General features: G+C 39.9%; 1 protein-coding gene across 14 annotated transcripts in view; it reads left to right on the top strand.

Annotated features, from left to right (window-relative positions):
- The window catches only part of RPL34 (ribosomal protein L34), a 180,587-nt gene that overhangs the window by 80,469 nt on the left and 80,303 nt on the right, over nucleotides 1–19,815 (top strand). The gene's annotated exons all lie outside the window — the stretch shown is intronic.

Below are 19,815 nucleotides of genomic sequence, written 5' to 3'. Positions count from 1 at the left end.
ACTGTGCGCTCCTGGAGCGGTATGCCACATTCTGCCATCTGCAATTCAAACAAACTAATGGTAAGTTGGAGACAACTCAGGGAAGAGACACGTGATAACACAAGGAGAAAACAAGACTTATGGAGTGTCTAGGAAGTCCAAAACTCAGTCTCTGTAGTTCATCTAAAAGGGGAAGAAGAATTATCTTGGCCAGAGTCTGTCAGAACCTAAGGGAGTACAAAGCTTGCTAATAGACTCTTTGTTTGAGAGAGGATCTAATTGCTGAAAATTGAAGCAAATCACATTTTAACTAGGAAAAGGTGTGTATTTCTAACAGGGAGGGTAATTAATAATTGAAATAAGTTTTCTCAATTGAACAACATCTACAGGCTATGCTTTTTTTTTTTTTTTTAATTTTAGCACCATTCTCTTGGAAGCAAAACCAAGGGGAGTATTGTTGCATGAGAAAGGAGACCTATTCAGGTCTCCTTTTTTATATTCCAGGTCTCTCTTTTTATATTACAGAGATGCTTATTCAGCTGAGCTACTTTAGTTTAATCAGAAAATATAAAATAAGAGGGTTTTTCAGTAGCAATTGCTAGAGAAAAAATCCTTGAAAAATGCCTTTAAAAATGCCTTAAGAAATCCCAGTAGCTGGCATGGAATCCATGAGTAGCATGGACTCATGTTGGTTTGCATCTTTGGCTATTTTGTGGTTTACCTCCAGGAAGGAGGATTGAACTATGACAGGGAGTCAATGAGAACCTTATCATGAAGTTTAGTTCAGGTGTGTCCTGTATGTGTCTCTTTCTGGCCAATTTGGCCCACTGGATATTCAGTCGGGTGAGCTACCTGCATCCTCCAGGAGGAATGATTATTGCTAGCATCTTTGAGTTGTCAGCCACTATGAGATTCTAGCATTTAGAAAAGAAAAAAAAGTGAATCAACGCCACTTGCCAAAACTCTCAAAGTGGCACTGCAAAGTGACGATTATTCTGCCATCACAGTTCAACTTTTTCATTATTTGTAGTAGAAACAAGTTTAATTTAGAATTTTAAGTTCAAAATAAGTAAGCAGAGTTGAAATGCTGAAATTGCTGTAAGTGACATAATTAATCTTTTAACAATTGTCTGGATGTTTCCCAATTTTATTATGTTGCAACATGCTCAGCATGTCTTATTTTGGAGCCTAAAATGTCTCTTTAAAAAATTCTAGAATATCAAACAATTTCCACAGCTCCCAAGAGCCCGTGTCCAGAACAGAACAGAAAGATTTTGTTTTAAAAGTAATTGTAAAATATTTCAAATGTAGGAATGCTAGTTCTTTGAAAGTAAAAAGTCAAAGCAAATAATAGTGTGATCACTGTTACGATTTAGAGATCACTAGAAGACGATTTGTCTGAAAAGTCTGATTTAAATGTGTTGCAACTAACAAGAGAAAACAAAGGTTTGTATTTTCCAAAGCAAGCTCAATGAACCTGACTTGACTCCCGTAGAAGTCAGTGGTCTTATGATTGATTGAAAATAGAAGAAGTTGGCTCTATGTAAGTGCAACTGAAAATCCTACCCTAGATTATTCTGGATGTGTTTATTTGTATTCTAAAATAGCTGTATTTATAGGAGATTTTTATTAAGGGAACATTCATAATTTTGTTTTGAGAGGCCAAGAAGTGGTAATCTGGGAAGCAACAGTCAGGACAAATGGGGCTCTTGAAGTGCAGTTAAAATAGTTTACGTGACAGAGATGCAAAAATAGAGAAATAAAGAATTTAGAATCATCAGGTACAAGGTTGAACTCTCATTTTTTGAAGAATTGTTGCGAATATCTATTTCTGTAAAAGTTATCACCTGTAAAAGGAATTGAAATGTGCATTTTAAATCACAACTTTTTCTAATGCTCAGGCATGACCTACTACTTCAGCTGTCTGCATATATAAACAGAAATTGTACTTTGTCTTTTAGGTAACTATAAAAATGTGTTGGAAAGGGGCTGTGAACATTAGGAAGAACCATGTTTGCTTTCATCTGTTGTACTTCCACAGTTTATAAACAAACAAATGTCTTTCCTTGTCAGCTGGCCTTAAAAATTCAATCATCTGGATCAGAAAATCAAACATTTTTTTTTTCTTTTGGCCTTGCTTATTCTCCTATTGCTCTTTTGTTCAAGGGGGAGAGAAAGAGGTAAAAATGTTTGGTTTTGTGTATTTCTTCTCAAGTAATTAAAAGTTCTTCTCAGTAAAACTAATTGTCATGTAAAATTCACCCATGTTTTTCTGTATTTTTGCAGTAGAGAAGTCAGACTGAATTTAGATTCTGTGGTCCTTGGCATGCATTGCCCAAAACGCACTGTTATCACCAGTGAGTGATGTTAGATGCTGGCATCCCCTGCTGGTGCAGCTGGCAGGTATCAGTATTTTTTGCCTGGTGAATTGTTGTTATTCACAGGCTGCTTTCATCTTCTGTTTTTTGGGCTATATTATTTTCCAGTAGTGTGAAGAAGATACACTTGGGAGGCCCCCAAGCCTCCTCTGGGTCTCCTTCATCTGGAGGTTTGTGGGATGAGCATCCACGATGGGGTGCTTACCACAGGCCCGTGAGCGGGTCTCAAAGTTTCTTCTGCAACTGTGAGGGTTAGAAAGCTTTTGTCCTAGAGCAAAGAAGAGAGTGTCTCCTAGGTAAGGGGCTCCAGGAAGTGGAGGCTTGAAGCAAGACCTCAAATATTGCAACGTTCATAACAAAATTATGCAGGTTGACAACGCTGCTCACTGTCATCTAGCAGTGATCGGCTGAAGCTGGCAAGGGCTGTGATTTCTGGATGAAGAGAAAAAAAAAAAGAGGTTGCTGAGCCTTCCTCAGGCTGAAGTAAAAATGGTATTTTTTCCACTTGCCACCTTTTGTCTGTGTACATGGATGGTTGCTTGCCCTCTAAGAATTTCTCCTCCCCCCATTTTGGCTTGTTGCTGAGTGTGTTTTGTTCCCCAGTGACAACGTATGGGCTCCTGGAGCTGACTGCTTTTGCTGTAGATGAGAAGAAGGGAATGGTTTCATTCCGTTAGCAGTGGAGAAGGAATAATGTCCTTCTGACTTCAGTTTGGTATTTTTCTTTTAATGAATGCATGTTTTCCTATTGATATACCTGCCCATCAGATAAGATCCACCGGGTCTGGACTTGATCCATTGTTCTATTCAACAATATAGTCAATTCAGTAGCTAATGCACGCATAAGATGAAAGCTGAAAATAAACAGCTCTGTCAGATACAGTATATGTTTTAGTGCTCTGCCGGCTACCAAGGGTTGAGAGTATTCATGTCAGGAGTTGTTGGAGTTACCACAATATTTCTCAGTGCCAAAGGTCAGGTCTTTTAATCTTCCATGATAATAAAACTACATTTGCCCTGATGAGAACAAAGGGACATAATTTTGCCCCACTAAATAAGCTTTTAAACCGATATAGTTCAACTCATTGTTGGCACCTAAAAGCACAGCAAGAGATGAAATTAAAATTTTAATATATACTGTTGAATCAACATGAATGAAGGAGAAAACAAAAGCAGGCAAAAATAAAATAACTATCAAATGGGAAATACTTAAGGCTAGACTTATATGATGCTTCAAAGCATGAATTGTAATATGCGTTTAAAATATGACTGTTCCTTTAGTCTCAGCATGGGGGTTATATTTTGAATATGAAACAAGAATTTAGCCTTTTTCAGAAGCTGCATTCTTAACAAATTATTCTTAAAATGAAACTGTTTAATGAAACTGCTTTTTAACTGCTGTATAAAACCATGCATTATTAACAGACAACCGTACATAATACAATGTAACACTCTGCAAAGTAACAAAGATTCTGCTAACTCATTTGAACATGGTTTTGAACTTTACTGCTTTTACTTTAAAATATAACGGGCTAGGCATTGTCTTTGCCAGAGATCACTGACAAGTATGAAGTACTATTATACTGGCACAGCCCCAGCTCTGGGAAGTTCGTGGTGTTTTGCAGAAAGCAGGTGAGTGAGCCAGGCGTACACTGCAGGGCAGATTGCACAGCTGTAAGATGTGGAATTCCCCTCAAAAGGATCGGCGTGTCTTTGAAAAAGAATTCATCATTGAAATAAAAGAGATTTCTGATGCAAGGGAAGAGAATGGGGTTTGATTAGTTTCAAATTAACTTTTTGGGGGTTTGCTTTGCCTTCACCTCCCTCTGTTTCCCCCTTTCTTACCCCCTTTTCCCCAGTAAGTGGTTTTCAAGAGAGAATACAGGGGATGTTTCCATCTTTAAAAGGTTGTACCAGATTGTTGCAATCAATTCTTCAGTGCAGCCTGCTTTACTGCCAACACAGAGCACACCAGAAGCTGGATGCATCTGGAATATTAGATTCAGGAAACACTAGATTTTCTCAGTATCTATTAGGAAATCCGTTCATTGATTTTGCTTCCTAGAAAGCTCATAACAGATCTCTCTGATTTATTTTTTTCACTACATATTTTGTGAATGGTGACAACACACTGCACAAATTAGGAAGACTGGCTGTATGGCATTTAATAGCAAGAATGGTTACATGGCATTTCATACTCCAGTGCTCTTAAGGGATTTGCAGGTTTTCAGCATCTAGCAGGATTTGCTACTATATAGATGTTACGTGGTATTCTTATTAATTCATTGGCTGAGTGAATGAAGATCCTGAGATTTTAATGCCATGTTTCTTCCCTTACATTCTTGAACTTACTTATCATTAACAGCAGTTCAAATGTCAGTAAATGGATGCTCTTGCCAATAAAAGTGCCATTGATGTCTACTTTCAGAAACTACTGTAGATGGTTGCTAGTGATGTCAGGCCACATGGAAACAAATTTTTAATCAGGTGCCAAGCACTTTCAGAAGTTTTTGTTCTATTTTGCAATTGCTGATCAATATGAGTAGTTTTATGGCTATGAAAGTCAGCCAAAGAAAATATTTCTCTTTTGCATCTGATAAAAGTGTTATTGCCATATCAAGCTCCACATAAAACTCATACTTTTTAAGCAATTCCTGAAAAACACAAATTAATTTGGATTTGAATAGTAGCACCAAACTATTAAAGCTGCCAGCTGAAAAAGGAGCAGATAATTAGGAGATGACAACAGACAGCACAAAGCCAACAGAGGAGAAACTGGAACACAGCTAGACAGCAACACTGGCCATCTAATCCATTAACAGCCTCCTATAATTATGTTTTGATTTTGCATTAAACTGGTATAGGCAGAAAAAGACATTATTGAAGTCTGTAATCTCCAGCAAAAGAATCTCCTGCCTAACAGCAAGCAGCACACACAGAAATGTGACTTCAATTAGCACTACTGTACCTTTTCATTTAGCACTTGGTAGGAGAATTCAGCAATGTATATATAAAATAGGGGCTGATGCTCCAAGACATTCCACACTGTTATCCTATCGATCCATTGATCTCTTAATTCATATCTATGGGGTGAGTAGGAGGGGGAGGATTTAGGAATTTAGAACTCATGAAAAGTGCCAGAGGACCTTTTTCCGAAGTTTCTGCACCTGCTTCTATAGCTGCATTTTAGCTGTTACCAAGGTGTCAGGGTCAGTCGGGGTGCCTGGGGACTGAGGGCATTGTACTGTTTGTGCTGTGAATGGCCAGGGTGGCCTACAGCAGCGCAGACTCCTCACGTTGCCCAGCCTAGGACGCTGCTCCAGGCTGCTGCAAGTGGGAGCACCCAGAGCCAACCCAGCGCCTTCATTTCCATTACTGCCATTTGCTGCCTTTCATACTGCTTTTTGGCCGGTGGACAGCTGTCCGCTCTGACATGCCTGGCACCACCCTGGGGACACCTGGGCATTTTCATGTCATTTTACGCATTAGCCTGGGAATCTGACAGCAGTCCAACGGGTTAATAGTTAGCAACTGTGTACACTTCAGTGCTGCGCTGTGCTATGCTTTCTGGTTGGTGCCATTCAAAGAAGACTTGCAGATCTGCTCCAGTTAAGCTTTAGTATTCAGTTTAGTTACGGTGCACTTGGTTCTCCTTTTTACAGGATTATCTTGTGTGAGTAGCACGCAGGTTTAGTTCTACTAGTCAGCTATGATATCAGAGTTTGGGTTAGCCCATTAGAGCACTGAGATCTTCTGTTTGTTGTTGTTTAAAGCTATTCCCTGGTGTCAGTACTTATTTGTGTTTAAACTGCAGATGCCCGCATTTATACAATGTAAATTGTTTAAAATGTTGCTATTATTTGTTTTTAAAAAATTCTACTAAGTTTTCCATAGTGTGTCTTGTGATTTATTGTACAGCCCTGTGCTATGTCGTTTTAGTGAGGATCTTGAAATAGGGCTCTCTGGTTTTTTTCCCCCTTTTGCTGTTTGTTCTGCTCTTTAATTACTTTCATATCAGCTACTTTGAAGTTAATGAGACTGTTGGGATATGTAAAAGAGAATCCTGTATTGATTTCAGTCCTAATATCTTATCTTCGCATCTTCCTCTTCCTGCATGTAATGTGTTCTGACTGAGTCACATTTGCTGACGTGTTGTGATGGGTACAGTAGCTTTGGCCTGACACAGGGCTTTATCACATGATCCAAAATTAAGTGAAAGTAGATAGATAAATTCAAAATGTAGTTCTGCCTTCTCATTCACTCATTAAGCTTGACATATAAGGAGTATAATTTATTAAAGCTGCTACAGCCTAGGTTATCAAAATTTTTTTTTTTTGTGTTTCTTTATAAACAACCCTTTCTACTGACTTCCTGTCTCTCTCCCCTACTCCAAAAAAAGAAAGTGAGTACTACAGAACATAGCAAGTGATAATGTTGAGGTTGGGCTATATATCACCCTATGCTGAGATTCAAAGCCAAGTTAGGACTTGAATTTAGATACAATGCAAGTGAAATGTTTAATTGATCTTATATTTGTTGGGCAGAGCCAGGTTCTTTGACGAAGTCAGAAGATTGTAGAAGATGATCTGCTACTTTGATGGGTGCAAGTCTTCCAACATGAACTGCTCACATAACTGTTTTGGTACCTTGAAAATAAATTTGTAAGTGTAGCTAAGCCATCGAATTTCAGCTGTTTTTTCAGTCAAACTCCGTAAATAATCACCTTGTGGTTTTGGTGCTGTTTCCAAACTTGAATCTCAGTGTAAGCTCAGATTGCACTGTTCAACTGCCAGGTGGAAATCCCAGTAGAAATGTTACTGAGTAACTCAGCTTTCGCTCTGTTCCAACTACGTTTTCTTGGTTTTGTTTGGCAACCCAGAAATGCCAGGGACCTGTAGCTGAGCAGACATCCATTCTGTTCCAGAGCCTGGTTGACCAACTGGAGTCAGTAAAAACCAGCCACATATTTTTAAATGGAAGTCTTAGTATGCTATTTTTCAGTTTTACAAGGCTATTACCTATATGCACTCATTCAAAAAGGCTGTCCTACTGCATTTTAGTTGTGTTCTATTTCTAATGAAAACTGTTGTTTACACTCATGATACCAGACTCTTTGGAGCTATGTGAGAAATTTGTATTGGCTGCAATGCATTCTAGCGTTCAGCTTGGTTTTAGTTTGCATGGCACTGCCAAATCCACCCAAAACTCTGATTAAAACATAACTCAGGCAACAAATTTTCATTCTGTTTCCCATGAGAAGGCTGCATCTGTTGTGGATGTGATATAGGATAATCAGATCTTTTCTTTAGTGCTGAATCTGAAATGTGTAAAGGACACCTGAGGCCAGGTGAATTTTACTTATAATATTTTACATAGCTTAGTTTATCACAAGGCTAATTGTACCTTCCTAAGTTATCAGCTTGCATTTAATAATAGTTTAAAGAATTTTGAGGAATGTCTGTATTACAAAACTCTTGATCTCATGTAATTGTCTTGTTAGATTTTACTAAGAGAAATAAAATGCAGCAGTGAGGTTTAGTTGTCTCCTCACTGTGGAAATGCTGCAGGGTTGCCTAGGACCGCTGTGTAGCAATGTATGAGCAATATCAAGAGATGTTCACTGTAGGTCCCAGGATGTATCTTGTTGGCTCTCTAACAATGCCTGTAAAGTTCTTCCAGCAAAACGTGTAAGGACATTATCAACATTAAATATTCAAGGATTCTTTCTTGACATTTATTTGTGTGCTTCTAATGCATGTATGGGTTGAAGTTCTTTGCAATGTTGGCACCTAAAAAGCTAAACCCCCAAAAGTGCATTATACACAAGTGTGAAAGAACTAAAATGTGATAATCAAGCTCCTTTCTTCAAGCTTTCAGTGGCATGTTCAGCTTGACCTTTTGTCTGTGCTGGGCTGAAAATCTTTGCCAAGGTTCAGGAGGAGACTTCAGAATGCCTCTGTATTACCTGCAGATGAGGAAAAAACTACTTAAAAGTGAATGATGAGAGAGGCAGTGCATTCACAGATGAGCTGCAAAACTCGTCTGATCTTAACACGAGTGTATAATTTGGCTTCTGATCACATCCGGAAGAAACTACTGAAGAAGACTTACTGCAGTAGTTAGACCTCTGGCTTGGGACTTAGGCAGTGTGTGTTGAGTTCCCTGTTTGTTGCCTCACCAGCTCCAGGAGCGATGCTACTCGTTCTGCCTAATTGCATTGATAGGTCCTCATCTTACATCAGGATGCTGCACCCACCAGCCCTGGATGTCTGAGCTCCTGTGCTACAGCTCAAAGGAAGATGCCAACGTCCTGCAGCTGCATACAGCAGCCGCTGTGAGTTTCCACTGCTGCTCATCAACCAAGCAGAGTGCTTGGGACACTTGGACGTACGTGCATCTCCTGGTGAGAAAGGGAAGGAGATAACATCGGGTGGGATGGCAAAAAGGGAACAGAAACATCCCGTTACTTGGCTACACATGAATGGTTTGGATGAAGACTTTAAAGTGAAGCACATTTTAGGCGGACAAAGGTAACCTCCAGGTCTCTGCATCTTTACTGTGTAGGTAACTGTGATCCCATCAAAGCTGGCATTCAGCAGAAAGGCAAAGGTTTCCGTTCAAAAGTTTTTTCCCCCTCTTGTCTCTTTTTCCCTTCTCTTCAGTGAGAAGAGACTATCAAAAGGGCGGTGGCTGTATTACATGGTAAATTGCAAAGTTTTGAGACAACTCCTAGTTTTCATGCATTGTTAATCTGCATTGTGATCTGTCCACAGAGCTATCACTCCACAGCTTAATTTTGACACGTTAACCTGGCAGTGTCAGTCTTGCTTCAATCCCAGAAAATCATGGGAAATAGAGTTGAAAGGGGACTCCAGAGATCAGTGCAGTAAGCTCCCCAAAGCAAGCTCATTCCTTGTCCGTTCATTGTTATTCATTAGTCACTACTGTCTCCCTGTGAATGTGAAGTCTCCCTCCAGCAAAATGAAGCAGTTTCAAATCCCAGAAAAGGCAATGGTGACCCAGTAAGAGTCACTGTATTGTTATTTTTTAGTGTTTCACAGTGTTAATAATGTTAGCCAAAAAATTTCCACAACTTTTTTTTTCCTGGAGAACAATACCCTGTATTCAATGTAAGCTATATGATAAATGCAATGTGTAAGACCAGACAGGAAATGAGGACACCTCTGTTCCATCCTCTGCTTTTTGACCAAGCAGATCCCTTGTACAGTCACTTCACTACTTTCTGTCTCCCTTGCTCCACTGCAAAATAATATTTTCCACCTTCAGAAAACTCTTTCAGATATCTAGATAAAAACCTCTACATCAGGACCAAAATATTTTTGTTATATAAGTGCATACTTACCAAACATGTATTTGGCTGGTATAATATTTTAATGATTTCCTTTACTTCAGATTTCTGTGAATTCCTTGTAATTGCTAAAACTCTGTATTTTGCTGCTCACCAAAAAAAACCCTGCTCTTCATATTCCTCCATGTTCCACATTTGTTTATTTTTTATAATATAATGCCTACTACAATTCCATCTGTAAAAAGTGTGTTGGCACATCCTTTTAGATAGAGTTTGTCTAATCTATTAATCTTTTCCTAAATTCAGGCCTTTCTTACATCATTTTACAGAAAAAAAAATATTTTAACACAGAAGTGAAATTCCCTAAGTACGAAGCCTTGTTTTACTCTGTAAAATTATGTTGTCAAGCAATGACAGAATAAAATTTCCCCAGATAGACAGAAATACTGCAATGGCCCATTTCTATTCTAAAATATGGATTTTGTGTATCATTAATCATATTTTTGTTATGAACTGGCAGGAAGCTAACCTGAAAGTCTAAAATAAAATATACTTCATCATCACAGTGAAATCTACTCACCACCTGAACTGCTTAGAATTTTAATTCCTATACCGTGAATATGAGGCACTTCAGGCAAGAGAAATTATGACATAATTGGCAAAAGTCCCATCTCCAGATGGAGGAATTTCTAAGACTGACACATTAGCCTCACATAATTTATGTTATGAGAGAAATAAAATAACTGAAGCCCCTCTGATTACTCCATCCAAAAGCAAGGTTTAAGGAGGCACGTTCTTTGAGTTAAAACCAACTTCTCTGAAGTCTTCAACAAACTCAAAAAAGCATACTCTGAGAGATAAACAAAGGACAATTGCTACAGTTAAGTCTAAGCTGCACGATCCAAGAGTCGTTATAGATTTGCTTCTGCTCCTCTAAATACACATTCTCCTCTAAGGAGGAGATTTTCTTCTCCTCCTTAGAGATTTACATGCCTCCTACTCTTTTAATACCTGACTCCCTACCAATCTTTCTTTATGTTTACCGCGCTTCCATGGGGAGGCGTTCCAGAGGATTATTTTTCAGTTGAAGAATGTCAGGACAGAAAAGTGAAGTGGCTTGCTATGGAGAGGGACTTGAACCTGTATCTCAAATACTAGATCCTACTTTTTCTCTGAGGCAGCAACTGTTCTGGTCTATGCAGAAATTTGCATTTTTTAAGACCAACCTGCAAATTTGTAGTGATGCAGATCACTAGTAAGCCAAGCCCTTTGGATATATCTATGCAAAATGATATGCTTACCAACAATGAAGATGGGATGAAGGACATATACCTGAACTAACTAGGAACTGCAACAATTATTAAGTGAAATGTTCCGTTCTCATATGCTGCCTTTTGGCGATCATTCAAAAAATGTCAATGCTCATTTTTCTTCCCATCTTTGATTCTCCGTGGTCACAGAGAATACAAAATGAAGAGGCAGGAACAGGAGTATGGTGTCATTGAATCTTTTGATAGGTGTTTTTTTCTAATCTATTCCTCAGTAAAGGATGTGCCTTTTTTGTTTGAAACACCTTCCTTGGAGAAGACTATGTCAAATATCTTCCACCAGCCTTTAATATATCCAGATTTGGATGCCAGTGTCCTTTATGCTTAGGTAGTAGGGTATATTTCCATGGAGATCTGAAATAAGGTCTTGGCTAATTTCTTTGATAATTTGAAAAAGAATTAAAATAATAGTTTGCCTCAAGAGCAACATGTGCATATCCATGCAAATACAAAAAGAGATAGTTCTTTCAACATATGCTACTGCTTTGGTGTTATAGCAGACACTAATATTGGGTGGGAAGGCGTAAGAGGTCCCCCAAGGTCTATTCTCCTTCTGCCAACATGGCAATGTTTTTGTTGGATACAGTCATTAGAGTTAGAAAAGAAATGCCCTTGTTCCTGTTCACTGGCCTCTGAAATATCAACAGTTTGAATCTATTTATGAACTTCCAAACTAAAGGTGTGACATGTTTTGTCTGCAAAGTGGCAGGAAGCTGGCATTTTGCCTAACTTTCTCTCTATTCCCAGCTTTTATGTGGTAAAGATATTTATGGGGTTTTTGTTGCGTTTTTTTTTTCTAATTTGTGCACTTACCTGCAGTATGACACTTTGAATTGGAGGGTGGGAGGAGTTAATGAGATGGCTTTCATATGCTGTGTTCTCGTAGCCTTCACACCAGCTGAAAATTGTGTGCTTGCCTGCAGCCTTCCTAGCATGACCATGTCCCTCCAACACAAGAGTTGCTGTGTTCAGCCATCCCCGAGTTCCTATAGTTGGTCTCTGATATGGACCAGGATATGAAATTTAGAAGATGTTTTCAGCACTGAGCGCGTTTCTGCTACTCCATGATCAGCTAGCTGGTCCCAGAAGTGAGATGAGGAACATAGGGTGAAGGTAGAGCCAAGGTCTTCAGTGTCTGAGCCTGGTGGGAGGAAGAGGAAAGGAAGAAGAGAACGGGCACAAGTGGCAGGGCACTCCTCTGACTAATGGCGATTTTAACAACTACACTGGGAACCAGCTGTGATTTTAACAGCCAGTTCCACAAAACTGTACTGAACTGCCTCCAGCAAGCTTTGGCAAACACCTTTAAAGTGATATTTATAGGATATCTTGATGGCAGCAATTTTTTTTTATTTAACCCTACAATTTAGAAGCTGGCGTATGCCCTAAAACTTGGAAGGTCTCTATTCCCTCCAAAGGTCTGTTTTGTGTAATAATCATATTTCATTTTTAACTCTTGCTGCTATAGTTCTTGTTAGCCCCACAGCTCTCTGATCTCTATTGGAATTGCATTTAGCTCTTGGTCTCTTGGAGAATAAAGTGGGAAGATAGAAAACTGTATTCCTTTGGTGACCCTATTCATACTGGAAATGCCCCCAAATAAGATTTATTTCACTTTATCTAATGATTGGCAGTTGCCAGCCCTGCTTAACCCTTCTCCCATCTTATTTCTTCTTTTTTCCATAATTTTATTTTCATAAGGTAACTCAGAAGGAAAGGGCTATGAAAGGTATAAGCTAATGATCTGCCTGATCAGATCTTCTGAACATTTTATCTGCAGTGTCATATAATGCTAGTCTGGATGACATAGTAACACGCAGAGGTCCTGCTGGCTAATTCAATTGCAATTCCATTAAAAACTTACTGAAAGATTTATGCTATTGTGAAAGGCTTCCTTTAAAGGATTTCCTATCAGAAATATGAACTAGATAGAAATTGAAGGAGCACATACTTTGTTTCTACAGTGCGACAAAGATTAGAGTTTCAGCAGGTATCCACATACGGTGTGAATCTACCCACTACCCAGGCAGTAGCTGAACTGAACAGGAGCAGGCTGAAAGACTTGCCTCTGTGGTGCGGCAAGAAGCAGGTGAGGAGCTCGCGAGATCATGTATGCCGCACTGCAGTGCTGCGTTCTCCGTCCCTTGCAGCGCTCAGAAGGTACAGAAACATTTTGTCGTGAAGAGCAGCTGACTGTTTAGTTCTCCAGGGCTTACTGAAAATTATGTGAAGGCAGTGACTCAAGAGAAGTCCTCAATGTGAGGAAGAAAAGGTAATCCAATGTAAGGTCAGGTGTGTGCTAAGACCTTAGGAAGCCTGGTGAGAGAGCCTTCCTTCATTCAGCATATTTGGTACCCAGGCAAGTTTGCCTTGTGAAAGAGAAACCCTGTCAGCCTTGGTCAGAGGATGCATGTGTGCTCTGCCAGCTGTTTTCTGCAGCAGCCAAAACAGGGAGCATGTTACTGTGGGTGGCTATTTTATTCTCGGTGCTAATCAGGTCAGCTTTGTGGAGTCCCCAAGAGAGGCTGTGACTCATGTGCTTGTGTTTTAACTGTATCTCCATTTAAGACAGATTGGAAGCTAATTCCCCTGATTGTTAGCTTCTTTGGACCCATCAAAGCCTGGATGGCTTTAGCGCCCAGGACAAATATCACTGCTGTCTTCAGGAACATTCATTCATACTGACTCCTTAAATGGAAGCTCCTTGAGGTCTTACTGTCTCTCTTCCTGTAGTGCCTTTTTCTTCTCTTTTTTCTTTGCTTATAACTGTGTTAGATTGGTAGGTCATACACTAAACACTACCAAGAGACCTCTTGTGAGCCTCATTAAGACAAGACTTGAGACTTCCTTGAGATCAGTTGAAAGTCTGATCAACTGAATCATAAACATCCCCCCACTCCCTCACAGAAAGGCAAGAATTTTTATTAAATCATTCTGTATATGGTTTAGTTACTTAACCTGATCTTTATTCTTGTTACTTATTTTTTAACATTTGTTTTTTAACTATGAACTATTTTACTTTGCCTAAAATTGCTGAAAAGTAGTGTTATATATTGTAAAAAGTATATAATTTTAATGTATAGCAACAAGTAACTGTATGTACAATAGAGGCTCAAAATACAAAGAATGCAGAAAGTCAGTTCTGTATGTGAACTTGTAGTTGGGTTTTGGAGGACAAAGCTGCTACCTGCTCTCTCAGAAAGGAAGTCATGTCCATTTCTTTCAAAAGTCTGAAATGACTCATATATCATCTGTACTCCCCTGCATGCACTAAGGCTTGGAAGACAGAAAATCTACATATAGTATTCTTGGCACTTCTATAACACGTTATTTCCTCAGAAGCTTTGTACAAACATTAATTAATTAAGCTGATTGCCTTGCCAAAGTCACTTGACCCTTTGCTTTCAGTTCCAGAGCAGACGCTGTTATTGAATTGAACTGCCAAACACTCAGACTGGAAAAAACCCACAGAAATAACATCCAGTGAGCCATCGACCTGTTGGAGAAAGATGTAGATTGTGTGGGATTTATGGGGTTATTAGAACCACTAGGAACTGTACACAATTGCCCCAACAACAGCTAGGAGGATGTAGAAAGAAGACACAATGAGAAATCATTTTCTGTTTGTACTCTGAGATGATATTAATAGCCCTCTTTTATTTTCACGAGTCCAGTTTTGTTAGAAATTCTGTTCAAAGAACACAGCTGGCAACATCTGTCTCTAGCACGAAGGGTCTGTTTTAGTGTGTTTAATCCTGTGATGTCTTAAGTTAAAAACATCACGCGTTCAAGATGTATTTTTTGTATACAGGCTGTAAAGAGTATTTAGCATCTCAACAGAATGGCTGTTATTTTTGTTATGTTATTGTTGTTATCCTTCTCCATGCTGGGTGGAAGATTATATTGCGCTAGGTGTGCCCAAAACAAGAGCAAAAAACATAGTCTGTGCCCAAAAAGCATGGCAGTGTAAGCAAAGAGCAAAAAACCAATAGTCTGAGAAAAAGGAATAGTTGGGAGAACAAACAGATATGATAAAATGATAGGCAGAGATCTTAGCACAGTAGCTGTCAAACCGTTACTACTTTGTTTACAGCACCATCCTGATCTCACGGCAGTTGTATCAGCTCCTTACACAAAGACTTGCATTGTTAGATCCCAAACTGATGTCAAATTACTGCAGTTTTTGCTACGAGTTTTGAATGTGAATGTTCATACCCTTAGAAAGTGGGCTATGCTAAAGGTCTTTATCTAACCCGATTCCAGTCTCTTTGGAGTGTAGAAAACAACAGTGGCCCCTTCATATATTGGCTGTGCTAACAAAGAGGACAAGGACTCTGTAGTGCTTGCCTGTGTGGTCGGGGGCTAATTTGCTGATTAGTGACTTTTTTAACAACCTCCCCAGCACTCTGGGCTGGGCTCTCCCTCTTCCTGGGGTCAGGACGAGGAATTCTCTGATCTCGGAGCAACCCTCAGGAAATGACTTAGTTGAGGCGAAGACCTCAATGAATTTCCATGTTACAGAGGATTCTGAAATCAATACCTCAATGGACATGAATGGAGCTATTCATTTCAGTGGGGTGTGGGTGGGGAGCGGCCAGGATCTAAAAGACCTGCGAGACTTCATAAAGGCCCCACGCTGTTCCCGTACTGTACTTCTGACAGACCTGACCAGCTTCTCTTGTGGTAGGGATGTTCGAGCAATGCATCCTTGTTTACCACCTCGCTGACTCAAGGCTGCTGTCTCACTGCCCTCTAATAATAGTAATAGCTGTTTTTTTATTATAGTCTCATTCTGGCCAGCTTTGCCTTCTGCACTGGCGTCCTGCCTGACCTTTTAGCCTCTCGCCTCCTTTGGCTCACCCCCTCACTTGACTTACAAACCCAGCACAACCCTCCCACTCGCTGACATAGCCTTGCTCCTGTTTTCCCCAAACACTGCTCCATCTCTGATCCATTTCAGCGTCACTTTCTCTCTCACCGCTACCTCTCTGTTTCTTTCAACAAAGCGTATTTACCCTCTGCCCCCTGCCTCACCCTGCCCTCTTGAGACCTCCAATCCATTAATGTCTATCACTTTTTTGTCACTCTCAGCATCTTCTCTCTGCTGTCTGCTCTCTTAAGTGACCTTAGCTGTTGCTTCCCTCCACTTCAGTCTTTCCTTGATCCTCAGCTCTTTCTTCACTGTCTCCTCAGAAAATTTGCCCCATGAACTCACTCAAGCCAGCTTCATGACAATAGCTATCACCACATTGTGCTTGTCATCTTCCCTATTTGTTTTGCTCCTTCCTGTACTTTCTCGCTGTGCACCCTAGCCATCACTTACATTCGGGGAACACTTTCCTTGAACTGACCTGCCATCCCTCTCTCCTGCAGATCCTTTTCTGCAAACTCCTTGCATTTTGATGCAAGCAACATTTAGGATAGAAAACATATACTATTTTTCTAAATTCCTGTGACTCTATTTGTCATTTGTTATCTGTCAATTATTTTGGTGTCTTCCTTCGTATTTAAACAGCGTATTCTTACTGCTAACACAAAACAGTAATAGGGCAGGGTTGTATCCAGCCAAGAGATCTGAACTCCTCTCAGGTTTTCTTGCTGTCAGTATAGGAGGAAGAAGCTATGCTTTAGCTCCCTTTATAGGAAACAGTCTCCCTAATTTGCTAGTTTGCCTGTCAGCCTCACCATTTACAGCTAGCTGTTGGTGGTGAGGAGAGCATGCTTGATGGCTCACCTCTAAACTCACCCCAAACTGTAATACCTTCTCTGTGCTACTCCATTTTTCTCAAAAATCTGCTCAAAAGACTCTGCATACTTTGACTCTTTCACATTAGCAAGTGTATTTATACTGTCAACAGCTGGTGATTCTTGAAGAACGAAGGCACAATAGGGAATCTCTGTCTATCCTGCCTCCAGTTGATTGTTGTTTTAATATCTTGAAGAAATGACCAAATTTGCTAGAAGTATTTAACCAAGACACTAGGAAACAAATGTGATTTCCTCTGCTTGTAAAGGGTCTATTCAGAAGTGCAGCAGCAGCTGGAAACAGTTAATGAGGGCCCAATGAACTCTATGAAGTGTGGCATCTACCTTAGAAAGGTAGAGATGTTGCAGCCTGGGCAAAATGGGGAAGCGGTTAGGAAGGCGGGAGGTTGTTTCACGCTGCTCACTCTGATACATGCCCCACTGCAAAGTGACAACTAGCTCCGGGCCATGAATACGGCGTGGAAGGCTCCCTCTTGTCATCTCCGTAGCTAACTTCAAATGCTCTGGCCATTCATTTTTTCCATTTAGCAGTGGTTGCAGCCTGTTTTTATTCTGCCGCATTTGTCATGATTAAACTTTCCTGCTTCTTTGACTGTAGAAACTCTGCTGATTTATTCATTTAGGAGGAGTTACATAGTACCTCATTTACTTGATCAGGGACTCACAGCATCTATTTCTTGCTCCCTTGTCTGGGGTTTATGCCAATTCGATTTTATTTACTCTTAAACAAACCCATGTGGGATTTATATACTTTTTTAGATTTATTTTTAACCTTGAATTTATTGACTGCTATTTTTCTAGGACAGCCATCTCAAAGTTTCAGCTTGGAGATGGTTCTGGGGTTAACTTTTTTCCCCCCTCTAAAAAAAGCTATCCACCAATCTTTATGGCAAAGGAACTAGGAAGAGCCTTCCTCAGAGAAAGAGTCTTATTAGCTGGACTTTGGCTACAGTACTTGCTAGTGTCATTTATCTGAGCTGGCATGAAAAAAATAAATAATATTAAATTAAATAATATTTTTGATGCAATATTGAATTTGAAAATAATTCTTGCTTTATTACTACTGAGGCTGGAAAAGTGAACAGCTAGAAAATAATGCTGATTACAAGGACTGTAGAATAAGCTGGAGAGCTCCAGAAGGAGCTGTCTTGATTAAAGACAGAGTTAAGCTCCAAGGAAAATGGAGACTTGGAAAAATCTTTCAAAATTTGTAACTTGAGAATGTTTGCCTTTATGGAAGGGGAAGAAGATGGATGGTGCTAGAGCTAAACCTGAAATAAAAATGCCTCTACCCTTCTAATTAAAACTTTTTGACTCTTCCTGAAATACTGTGATCGTGCTTAAACTTATATTGGCTTTTGAAACCTCCTATTGGTTTCAGGAATGTCCCCTGTCTTAATTATAAAAGATTTGTGCTCAGCCTCTCATATTACATTCCTGTCTTATAAAAAAAGAAAGCTGGAGCAAATGTGTTGGTCTGGATGATAACCTCTCAACCCAGGAAATGAAGACTCTCTCAAACTGATGAAGTGTCTTAAACAAAGCTAGGGAAACTAACTTCAAAATGAGGAGGCTTAAATATTTCCCCCTTTCAAAGTTAGTCCACCCAGAGGTGTTGGTCCAGCTCTCTCTTTAGGGCTCTTTTCTAGTTGTGGCTTTGGCTGTCGTATTGTTCCACCTGCTGTTCTCCTTGATGTGGAATAGTTTGAAGAGCTGGAAGTAAGTATGGAAGTACAGGAGATCCCTCATGCTCAAATCTGGGCTATATCTGCTTCTCCATTTTATGCTCTGTATGAAGAAAACTTACTGAACAACCTTGCCTTCCTTGCAGCTGACTCTGTGGTCCTTTGGAGTCCTAGTGGGAGCTGTAGGCTTGAGTCTCCTGTCTGCTACGTCAACTATACCCATCTGTACCTCAGTCAGCCTTTTACTGTTTTAGTCTCCATTCTGCATTTTGTCTTGTTTACTGTACATATATTCACATCACTAAAGAAGAAAAGCTGCAGCCATTAAATATGTGATATCCCATTCTTGGAAGGCCCTCAATGCTTCTGTGCTGGGATGATTTAAAAGTCCCCCTCCCTTTCCTCCCTGTAGACCATCTCTCTGTCACCACTGTCCCCAGCCAGGAGGGCTAGTGAGGGCTTCATGCAAGATACTTCCAGGCCCAATCTGTAGCAGTTACTGTGTGAATGAGCCAAGACTCATCGATTCAAGCCACACTGTCCTGAAAGCAGAGCACTTTACCTCCCATTGCCTCTGGCCTGTTAAACATGAGGATGGATCTAAAATTACAGCACTGCAAAGAATAAGCCAGTTTGGGTTGACTGTTAAAAAGCACAGGCTGTAAATCTCCATTCTCTGAATTAGTATTCTTACAAAAAGCAGAACAAAAAAAAAAAACCCAAAAATGTGGCCTGGTAGAAATTGTTCTTTTATATATTGCATAAAACTGACATATTTGGAGAGAGAAACAAAAGGAGGTATATTAGTGTGCCAGTGTGTGGCCGCTTAATTGGAATATTCCTAGTAGCTCAGACAATGATGATATTACTTACGCTTTGATCAGCATCTCTTAATCTCTCCTAAGATATATTACAAAGATTTGTCTCCTTCATCTCCAGCTACTGGAGTTGGATCCAGTCTGGTGCCCAGATGACTGCTAAGTCTGGTGTTCTGTCAGCGTTAGGAAGTTTGGCTCCAAGATCACTTTGCTGGAACAGTCTAGCGTGTAGCAAAACAATACGGACTTTGGATGCATTTTATTTTGATCTCTGGAGATCCAACAAACCAGTCATGACTGTGAATGTGGCCAGTTTATAGGGAAATTATCCCACATGCTGATCATATATCTGATGTCCAAATCCACTCAGTAGCATCAAAGGAATATCTTCAAGGAAGCAAGAAAGGAAGTGAATCTGAAAACAGCTCTGAAAATTGTGTGCAGCATCTGAAAGGGTTTGGTCCTTTTATGAACTGCTGACAGTTTTGTCACTGCAGTCTATGTGAGAGCCATCAGAGAGGGCAGAGGAAAGCAAGAGACTAAGACCAAAGC

The sequence above is a fragment of the Struthio camelus genome, chromosome 4 (genome assembly GCF_040807025.1).
Source record: "Struthio camelus isolate bStrCam1 chromosome 4, bStrCam1.hap1, whole genome shotgun sequence".
Taxonomy (NCBI): Eukaryota; Metazoa; Chordata; class Aves; order Struthioniformes; family Struthionidae; genus Struthio; species Struthio camelus.
Note: the sequence above shows the minus strand (reverse complement) of the source record. Positions and strands in the feature narration are given on the sequence as shown.